Here is a 10,686-nt window from a genome sequence, read left to right on the forward strand (position 1 = left end):
CACACCTCATCCATCCCTTCAACTGCTGTACAGACACACACACAGACACACACACAGAGCTCCCTTTTTGTTTTTAGCCTGGCCTGAGCAGCGCTGATGTCAGAGCAGTGAGGCTCTGTGGTCTAGTTCTTGTTGTGCGCCCTCTGTTTGAGCATGTGGAGCCTGTGTTTAGCAACAAAAACACGACCACCTGTAATGATCCATCATCGGTGTGTGTGTGTTCATGTGGGGCCTAGCTCTTCCTGTCCACCTTTTTGAATGTACAAATACAGACTACTGCCACCTGCTGGAGGGTTATGTTCAACAGAACCAGGTTTTCATGGAGTGACCTGGTTCAATGAAGCCACAGCTCGGCTGGTATCATGACATCATGACGGCTTTCCCACCATACTGTGCCTCATCACTGTGACCTGTGTGAACAGAACCTGGTACAGCTCAGGTTCCCTCAGTGGTGGTGATGTGTTAAAGTAGGCCGCATTTGTTTCCGTGGTGATGTAGCCGAGGTTTAAGATGGTCTTCGCCATCCTGATAACTCGACTTTAGGCTCGACCGACCTCACAAACCACCTGATGTCCCGTCATGGTTCACCCCTCTGGTATGGAGAGTTCTTTCATACCTGCTGTTGTGTTTGTAGTGAACCAACACAGTCGACCGTCTCTACTTCTCCGATTGAGCACATTTAGCAGATTGTCCTCATGGAGACATGGTTGGTGTGAACGTGTGGATTTACATGCACGTCTACACACATGACATCAGTCCTGAGGGTAAGGATGTAGGGCTGCAGAACCCGTCTGTTGTGTGCACTTCTGTGTACTTCTGTGTGTGTTTGCTCCACAGAGTGCTGAGAGTTTGTTCCTCGCCACATCTCCACGGCAGTGCTGCTGGATCTTCTGCTCTGTGATATTAAACCTACAATGTCTGGCAGCCTCGCAAAGCACAGCGGTGCCCCCCCCCACACTCTAACCGAACAAAAGCTCTGAGCTGTCAGAGAGCACCCATCTGGAGCCAGCGAGAGAGAGAGAGGCCTCATTGTTCTCCCTCGCTCCACCTCTCTTCCACGACCCCATCTTCCTGTTGTGCTGGCTTGGCGGTGAGAAGGGGATTTTTATTTTGGTTTCTCTGCTGGAGGTCAAAGTTCCCTGGGATGTGGAATCAGAGGAGATGTTGCCATGTCCCCCCACCACCACCACCACCCCCACCCCCACTCATTTTTCAACCTTCCCAGCAGCCCCTCTGGGAGAGCGAGCAGCACATTTCATCTTCCATGAGAAACGGCAGCGAGCTGCTGGGCTGCGGCGGCGTTGGCCCGTCTGATCACAAGAAGCCTGAACAGGCACGCAATCCCACGTATGATGTGAGCGAGCACATGTGCTGCTGCTGCAGATGATTTCACACACTCACAAGTTGCTCAATGCTCACTTTATTTATTTTTATAGCCTTTGTGTAATTTCAGACAAGGACGCGCCGTCAACAGGTTCGAGCCAACAAACACTGAAAAACGCAGCGTTAACACTGCGATGGTCCAGGACTGGTTGAAACCAGGACCCTGGCTGTGTGCTACAGCTGAGCGCTCAAAGATCCACCACCTTCTGCTTCCCTGAACAGCTCCGTGGTGACTCCGGACGCCATCTTAGCCTCATCTGGGTTGGCGAGGCTAAGATGGCGTGCTGTGGCTGCTGTGTTCATGGGAGCTCACACTCTCGTTAGTGACACAGCCAACAGAAAGACATCCAGCCAGGCCTGGACGGAACAACAGACAGATGACAGTGTGTGTTATGAGATATTAGAACACTTAACCCTCAGGAGCAGCTGCCAGAGCAGGAGAGACAGACTCAGTCAGTGTGATGAAGCAGTCTCCTTAACGGTCCTTAACGGCCCACGTACTGAATGTGTACAACACCAAAACTTTCGACAGTTATTGACTCACTGTTGGAGTCAGCCTCTGGTGGACGCTGTAGGAACTGCAGTTTGTTGGTTGGTTTCATGGTGAAATCCCTTTTACAGTTTTGGGGGACTCTCGTCGTTGGACCTTAATCACTGGTGAAAGTAACTGCGTTAAATTGGACTTCTGATGATCTAAAGCTGTGTCTCTACAAGTAAACTGCTGTGTGAAATATCATCACAGCCAATCAGAGTAATGACTAAAATAAGAACTTTACAAAGACGTGTTTTTTGGGGGGGGGTGTGATGGAGCTCTTTGGGGCCCCAAGTCAATTACATCATTATCTGAGCGGAGCCGACTGAGGCTTTGAGACCTTTTTTCCTCCAGAAGCAGCCAGACGAGCGTTCATCCCCTCTTCTTCCCCTCTGACGCACGCCGGAGATGTTTTGATGACATCCCTGCACCTGATGCCAGGTAACGGCGTGACGCGGCGATGAGTGGGCAGCAGACGCGGCGGCGGCGTTCCTGTGCAGAGATGACTCTCCGGTGTTGTTGTTCAGCAGAATGATGAGTCATTAAGTGTTTTTAGGAGGCCTCTTCAGATGTCTGCGCCCCTCCCCTCCCCCCTGCCCGCCCGCCGGCCCGGTTCAGCCCAGCTCAGCCCGGCTCTTCACTGCGAGTTAGGGGGTTTAATATTTTCCATGCACTGTGTCCAGGACATTTACAGTTGGCGTCAGGGTACGCTGTTGGTCTGAAGGGAGGCACTTTGAAGTGTTTGCGGTTTCGCCACATCTGCAGGCAAGATGTGCGGGGCTGGGGGGTATGGGGGAGGGAGGGAGGCGGCCAGCAGGAGGAGGAGGAGGAGGAGAGTTTCTATCGGGGCTCCTAATGTCATGTGACAATGAACAACATCCCTTAACTCTTTCCCAGGACCGCTCGGTGGATTGGCGCAGTGCGGTCGTTGAAGTTCTCCGAGGGAAATGTGTGTTTTCTGTCCAGAACCAAATGTGGCAGGCACGGTGTGTTTGTGTACACACACACAGACACACACACACAGTGATCCTGTCCACAGGAAGAGGAGGATCATGAGGCTGAACTCAAACAGGGACTTTCCCAACATGTGCTTTCCATGTTGTCAGGGAGGTGTCTGCTGTAATGTTGATAAATGCCCCACATTACTGCAGCGCTCCGGCTCCAAACAGGAAAGCAGGCCCACTTGATTAAACGCTTGTTAGTACAACTCTGCACAATCATTATTTTCAGTTTGTTTCGCACTGTTTCTAAATATAGCAGAAAAAGCTATAAAAACATCAACATGGTGGTTTTAAAACTCCGACCGCAGGTCAGGAGTGAAGCCCGGGTGGTGCCGCAGCGCCCCATTAAACTGCACCACGGTACCCGTTAAACCTCCCGGCAGACGGCGGGTGTCTCCGTCTGCTCCTCTTCTTCCAGGCCGGGGCGAAGCAGAGTGTCTTCAGAACGCAGTGATTTAATCGTCAGTTTATGGAGCTGGATTTCGCTGAGCCCACGGCCGCCGCGCCCACAAGTATTTTCACATTTCATTAGCTGGCCGGCTTCGCCAGGGTGGCGGCCGTGGAGGCGGAGGGAGGTGGCGGTGAGCTGGTGTTGATCCCAGTGTAGGAATTCTTTATTTTCCACACTTTTTATTCTCGCCATATCCCTCTCCCTCCCAGACGCCGCCGCTGCCATTTGCAGCCATTATTAAAGTCATATTTCACAGCTTAGTTCATAAAATCTCCCAACTTGCTTCAAATTAGTAGAATCGCTCCGCCGCTGCTCCACCCACCCCCCACTGTGCACTTCAGAGGGGGTGACGGGTTAGTGGTGGATTTCACACAGGTTTTTTAAGATGCCATCTCAGGTCAGGATCACATCAGGTCCAGGTTTGCGTCCTGGCTCTTGTACACATGGAGCTGGATTTCCTCACACCATAAATACAGCGGTGATTGAGCCTGTAAGTGTGACAGATGCAGCGACCTGCAGCAACACTCGATTTATGACGATGACACAAACCTACCAGCACGGCTCACCTCCTATATTTCACTAAGGTTCCTGTCTGAGAGGAATATTTAGAATTTGTGGGATTAAATGGTGCCTCGATGACTTTATGCTAACATGTTGCTGCTGCACGTGCTGATGGTCATGTAGAAGAAGTCTGTCCCCCTGTCAGAGGTTTTTTTCCACATCACAGCTGTAAAGAACAGGCATGACGCCACGAATACTCTGCAGCTGATTGGATGAAGCACCCGTCAATCACTGTCCAGCACAAGCTAATTCCAACCAACCAGGACAAAGTAAGAAATCTCTGTAGAGGATCATTGGCGAGCAGAAAACGTCTTTATAAACCAACGGTCACTGCTGGAACACAAGCAGCTTGAAGCCCGGAGCATGGAATTGTGGGAGTTTGAGCAGAAACGTGTGATATCTGTTGCCATGGTGGCAGTAAATATGGCTTCCCTCCTCTCATTTACTGAGGCGTGTGGGTTTTTTATGACCTGCTTTACTAGCACTGATTTTTTTCTTTCATATAACAAATGAAACAAACAAACAAATAAACCTTTGAGTTGCTGCTGCAGGAAGGAATTTCCTGCTCACTCTGAATATTTGTGAAAACACTTTGATGATTAGCTTCACAATTAGCACCGGGCCTGAGCTGACTGCTAGCTCTCCTCCCTGCAGCAGTTGGCCCATGTGACGGCTAAATTACTATTAGGTTTGACTAAAAACGTCGCCCATGTGAGTCCAATAAATTTCCCCCTCACATCTTAACCACCGGAGTGTTTCAATGTTCCCCTTGTATACAAGGCCAGGAACACGACTGAACAATGTCTCCCTCCATCATAAACTCCTCCAGTGTGGTCTTTAAAGCTCACATCCTGTTTTCCTCAAACACAACGCTTTGAGAAACACACACACACACACACACACACACACACACACACACGAAGCCTAAAGATGCTGCGGAGCCCCTCACGGCCTCTTCCTCCGTCTGTGCGTCAGTGATTATATTAGAACCATCAACACAAAACAACAACAGCAGGATTTTTTGTTCTGAAGTCTGAAAGGACCTGTTTGTGTTTATCTGACAAGCGACCCCTGGTGGCCGTGAGAGTTATAACATGACAGTTAAGGGCAGCGGTAGAGGCGCCTGTTAATGTGTGATTCCATCACCACTTCACTTCAAAGGTAATGATGTTACCTCCTCGCTTAGTTTGAACTTTGTTTTGGTCCCAATTTAGTCGTATCGGTCAAACAGTAAGCTCGGGTACGGTTACCACCGGAGTCTGTTTCAGCTTTTACTTTCATAACAGCCGCTGTATCTGTGCTCAGCTCTTTCTGAGGAGCTCTGAGGTCACCTCCAGGGTCACAAAGGATTCTGAGCAGCAGAGGACTCTCGGGTTCAGCTTCATTTCAGGGAGACAAATATCTCTCACTTTCTTAAAGGTTTGTTTGTTGAGCTGCTGACAGGAAACCAAGAAGTAGAAGTAGTAGCTTTGGAGCATTATTCATATTCAGTTATTATATAAACGGCCAATCAGTGCAGCTGTGCGTGAGTGTTGTGATTTACAGTGACCACTTTATTCTGTAGATGCATTGCAGGAATAATTGGTTTTTAAAAATTGAGTTTTACAAAATGACCCAATTACACAAAGCAAGCACACACACTCACACACACACTGGGCTCCTCGACATGAAACTGAATAATAAACTGTTGGCATCAAACTACAACTTATTATGAAGGCTAAACCCCTACCGGCTAAAAATGAGCTCTGCCTCCCAACATCAAGAGACAGGAAATACCTGCCGCTGAAGGGCCGGCTCGCTCGGGTCCCAGCAGATTTACTGGAGCAGTTAATGGCTCCAGCGGCGGGGCCTGTTTCTCTGTCCTCCTCCTCATGAATACATCACATGTCACTCACACACACAACAACACACACAGGCAGAGATACACAGGGATACACACCGGTATGTGTGGAAGTACCAGGCATTCAGGTTTGAATGTGTTTTAGAGTCTCGCTGCAGGTGTGAAGTCACGTTCAACTCTTCCACCAGATGACACTGTGATGGTTTCTGAACAAGATTCCAAAAATTAAAAAGGTAGAAGGAGAAGTGTGCACGACGTCCTAAAGGAAGAAGGAATCCAAGATTCAAATATCAAGTTGCAGAGAGTTTCTCCCACTGCTGATACCCAGCACACACACACACACACTTGACTCCCCACACACACGTTTGACACACACACTTGACTCCCTGAAGACACACAGCGCTCTCCACAGCTCGCCGGCTCTCTGCTCTGACTCACGTAGGAAAAAAGATTTAATCATGGGAGTAAATTGGCTCGGTGGAAAATGATTGGCCGGGGCATAATGTGCATGTGCGAGCCATTTGCAGTCATTACGCCGTGATCTGAAAGGTTATGGAATTGAAACCAGCATGAAGGACAGAGCTTCCAAGGGCACCGAGAGCGGCGGGCCCCGAGAACGGCTCCACATGTTGTCAGACAACACGCTACCACGGCAACACGGAGGAGGGGCGGGGTGGCAGCGTGTATTGTGGGTAAATGTAATTGGGTGGCGCTGCTCTTAAACCTCAGACAGAGCAATGAAATGAGGTGTTTGTTGTACCAAATTACTCTGAATTAATGCATACGCGTACAATTACCACACACTCACACAAGTTTGTTTACAAGGAGTCTGTCGGTGCCAGGCGACAGGACGCAGCTGAAGTAACGCAGAGGTCAGTTTAACAGACCCTGACAGACAGTTTAGTCTTCTGTGTGTGCACTGGATTCTGCAGAGGCTCCGCCCACTGCACCACCTGCTGAGGCGCCTCAGGCCCCTGGAGGCGTAACATCACGGCCATATGCAGCCCATGGCTGGCACAGGAGCAGCTGGGAGGAGCTGTGACGGGTCGGGGAATGGATGGATGCTGTAGTGCGTGGTCCTAACCAGGTGTAAACATCATGGAGTCACACAAAGAGACCGAGTACAGTTCCTTTCAGTCAAGATGGCAGGACTGTTGTTACCCTGTTACCCTGGCAACCGGAGGATGGATTAACTTCCTGTCCTCTAATAGAAAGTATAGAGGTTGTATATTTAGACATCATTTGCAGAAGTGTTGCACCAGTCCAGGCCTCCAGGCCTGAGCACTTCTCTTGGAGCCAAGAACACACTGACCCTGCATCGCTCTGTCACAGTCACACTGAATCACTCCAGATGGGAGTTCCTTTCTCCATATTTGTTGTTGTGAGCAATGCTTTCCGTCAAGCGCTGCTCAGCAGGAAGGGCAGTTTTTCTTTTCCATTAAACACAGTTTAGTCAGCTGTCATCGTTTGTTCGGTGCGCAGATTAGACCCAGTCAGCAGCACCTGATCCAAAGCCACATCGCTGGATGAAATATTGCATGTTCAGGGCCCGGCCTATAAAAAGTGTAACTAATCTGTGCGCGCTCAGCTGAGGAGACCCTCAGCGACACGCTGAGAGTTAAAAAGCAGCCCAAACATCACCAGGTCGGTTTTTTTCATGACATGATTTACGATGAGAACTGGAGATGAAGAGAAAACACATTCCTGCAGCCTGAATCCTCCCGGGGGGTGGAGGTTAGGCTCACTCTGTCCTGTAGAAACCATCCAGAGACGCGCTGACGGAGGTTTCTCTGCACAGACTCGCTCTGTTCAGGATGGACGCTCAGGCTTCCTGGGGGTGTTTACTATCTCCACGGGAGGGAGGAAGCTGCAGTGTGAGCACCACGCCGAGAGGTCAGAGCCCCGTTAGCAGCCCCTAGAGACCACAGCGGTTATTGCAGTCTGCACGACAGCCTCTGCAGATTAATAACACTAAAAACAAGCTGGAGTGACAGTGTTAGCACTGTCACCTCGCAGCAAGGGTCGGATCTGGCTGGGAGCATTTTATGGAGTACTTCTTCCTCCCACTTACCAAAGCGGGCATGTTAATGGTTAATTGAGGACTCTGAATTGGCTGTAGGTGTGAGTGTGGAGGCTTGTCTGTCTCGTTAGCACAAAGAAAGTGGAATGTAAGGGTTAGTCAAGGGTGTAGTTTTAGCATGGACGGAGGTGACACACAAAAAAACAGATTCTCATTGGGTGCAGGAAGGGTTCAATTCCGTTCTTTTCTGGCCTCCTACCAATAGATATCCTCCTGCCCTGTCCCTGCTGTCACGTGCTGGTTAGCAGCGCCGGAACACATGCGAGGCGGCGAGTGCGTTGTTGGAATCTTAGGTCCCCACCAATGTCAAAAGCAAATCGACGCCATTGGTGTTATATATCTTCAACCCTGCTGTGTTGTGTAGCTGCAGGACAGATGCAAAACATGTTCTCAAAGAGCTTTACGGCCTCTTTCTGACCCTAACCCAGTAGGTTTCCTGTTTGGATGAAACCACAAAGGCTGAAAGACACAGCAGCGCCGCTCCAGCCACCTTTATACACATGATCGTCTGCATCTAAGGAGTTTTTGTCCTGAACCACCACCACAATCTGGCCTTTTCCAGCTTTGTCACGGTGCTCGTACCACCTCTGTTGACAGGACGCTGGACTGTCTATATGTGATAAGTTTGGACCGAGAATCTGCTGTGGACCATCAGACAGCGCCGCTCACATTTGGACGGTGAGCCGCCCCCGGCAGCTTGCGCTGGTCACTGTGTGTCAGACACTCCGCCTGGACTCCGGCTCAGAGCTCTGCAGTGCTGATGTGACGGGACAAATTAGCGTTACTGCTGCTAATGTATTCAAACTGCTGCCGAGGACATTGAGCAGTATTAGAAATGATCGCTCTGACTGTCAGCGATGCTAACCACTCCTGAAAAGGTGACAGCACATTTGGCTGCTATTTTCTGGGAGAGAAAAAAAACACCTACAAGTTTAACTTTGGGGCATTTTGATCTTTAATTCATGCGGGATGTGGAAAATATGTTTGGTCTATTCACATCTTTAAAGGCCGCAGAGAAACAGCATCTCACGCCATCGCGCCCGCCACGCTTTGATGCTCCTGTGCCAGCCTGCTCTCTGACAAGCTATCCTTTCATGAAGCGCTCAGGGAGGAGCGACTCCACGCCGACCCGTCGAGCGCTTACGCACGCAAACGCTGAAGAGAGAGAGAGTGGAGGCGACTCCTGGATGTGTTTTACACAGACAGCATCTGACAGGCCTGAAATGAAGCCAGCGCAGATATGAAAACAGGCACTGTCTGTCAAAAGCAGGAAGTAATCAGCCCCCACGTCCACCTCAGGGGCCCAGCTGAAAGCCATTAACCCAGAACAATGTGCTGCTTCTACTGTTAGCAGAGAAAATAATAACAGTAATAATACTTAGGAGAGTTGCCATCCGAGGGGCTCTGAGCCGCTCGCTGTCAGGTGTGGCTGCAGAATACTCAGAGGAAACTGGGCCGTGTTCGTGCTCCGGCCGTGATTATAACAGCCAGCAGTGATTACCCATCTTTAATCCTATTAGCCTTCGTTTAGAACAACATCATATATGAAAAGTCATGAGACTGCATCCATATGCTGCTCCGTGAGGGTTTAAAGACACACACACAGTGACGTTTATCCTGAAATGGGTTTAAGCAGAAAAATGCAATATTACAGGCAAAAGTATAAAACACATACAAACACATGAACATAATATTTACACCTGAGCACACGCTACATGCAGCGGAGCTACACAGTGACACCCAGACCACGCCCACCCGGTGCCTACATGATAACTTCTGTTAATGTGCAGCATATAATCCTGTAACTGCATATCACATGTGGAGGCAGGCGACCATGGAGGCAGCCATAATCTGACAGGTACTGAGATTAAACTGAAAAATATATGAGAAGAAAATATCAGATACTTTGATGTGGTTATTCTCTGAGATTATCAAGTCATAACATTTACATTTCAATACATTTTAAAGTAAATTTGTGAGTTTATTTCTCCTAAATGTACAATTTCAATCTTGACTCCACCTAACTCCTGATTAATTCAAATACAGAGGTGCAGCGCGGGTGGAGCTGGTGGTGTAAGGAGGCAGTTTGCAATCTGAGACTAAACGTCACTCTCCACCTGTAATCATGCTCTGATCTTTTGATATGATGTAAACATGGAGGCCGGCGAGGATCGACTCACTTTGGGAGCCAGCCTCTAGTGGCCACAGGGGGGAACTGCAGCAGGTCAGAGCTGCAGACCTGAACGTGTGTTGATAGTTTCAGAATAACGTGGCGTGTGACCCTCCCTAACGCCCAGCATCCAGCTTTCTTCGTTTGTATGTGCACACCAGGCGTCAAAATAAAAGCCTCTGCTCTGATGTTTTGAACATATGCAGACACAGATTACATGTGTGTGCTGTTTTTACATCCAATCTAACATTGTTGACATGCTGCTCTTTGATAGAGATGATTCACAGAGAGGAGGAGCCCAGCAGTAAATCAGAAGCCACATGCTGTTCCAAAGGTCCTGGTGGTTTCAGGCAGGAACACACGCTGACGATCTTTGATGTCATCTCCACAGAAGACCTGGAGGTGGTGGGCCCACAGTAAATCCAGTCGGGTTTGCGGACACACACAGAAGTGCTTCTGTGGAAGTTTAATGTCCCGCTGAAAGCTTTATTTCACTTCAGTGCAGAGCGGGGGAAAAAAGTCGCCTTGGGTGCCGTCACGCCGTCTGCACCGCTGCGTCAGATTTATCTTCTGAGAAGATTTCGTGCTGTGTTGTTGTACTTTTCAGGGACATGATCACAAATCTTAGAGCTGGAATAACACGGACTGAGCTTACGCTTGGATTCTCC

Source organism: Parambassis ranga, chromosome 4 (assembly GCF_900634625.1).
Source record: "Parambassis ranga chromosome 4, fParRan2.1, whole genome shotgun sequence".
Lineage (NCBI taxonomy): Eukaryota > Metazoa > Chordata > Actinopteri > Ambassidae > Parambassis > Parambassis ranga.